This window comes from Ailuropoda melanoleuca, chromosome 18, assembly GCF_002007445.2.
Source record: "Ailuropoda melanoleuca isolate Jingjing chromosome 18, ASM200744v2, whole genome shotgun sequence".
Taxonomy (NCBI): Eukaryota; Metazoa; Chordata; class Mammalia; order Carnivora; family Ursidae; genus Ailuropoda; species Ailuropoda melanoleuca.
This window is the reverse complement of record NC_048235.1, coordinates 33760158-33760518: the sequence shown is the minus strand read 5'-3', so window position 1 is coordinate 33760518 and position 361 is coordinate 33760158.

Below are 361 nucleotides of genomic sequence, written 5' to 3'. Positions count from 1 at the left end.
GCAGACGCTTAACGCCTGCGCCACCCAGGCACCCCTCAGATTTTCTTTCTTTTTTTTTTTTTAGGGTTTTTATTTATTTATTTAAGTCATCTCTACACCCAGTGTGGGGTTTGAAATCATGACCCTGAGATCAAAATTCACACGCTCTTCCTACTGAGCCAGCCAAATGACCCTCTTTCAGATTTTTTTTTTTTTATTATATCATGTTAGTCACCATACAGTACATCCCCGGATTCCGATGCAAAGTTCGATGCTTCATTAGTTGCGGATAACACCCAGTGCACCATGCAATACGTGCCCTCCTTACCACCCATCACCAGTCTATCCCATTCCCCCACCCCCCTCCCCTCTGAAGTCTTCA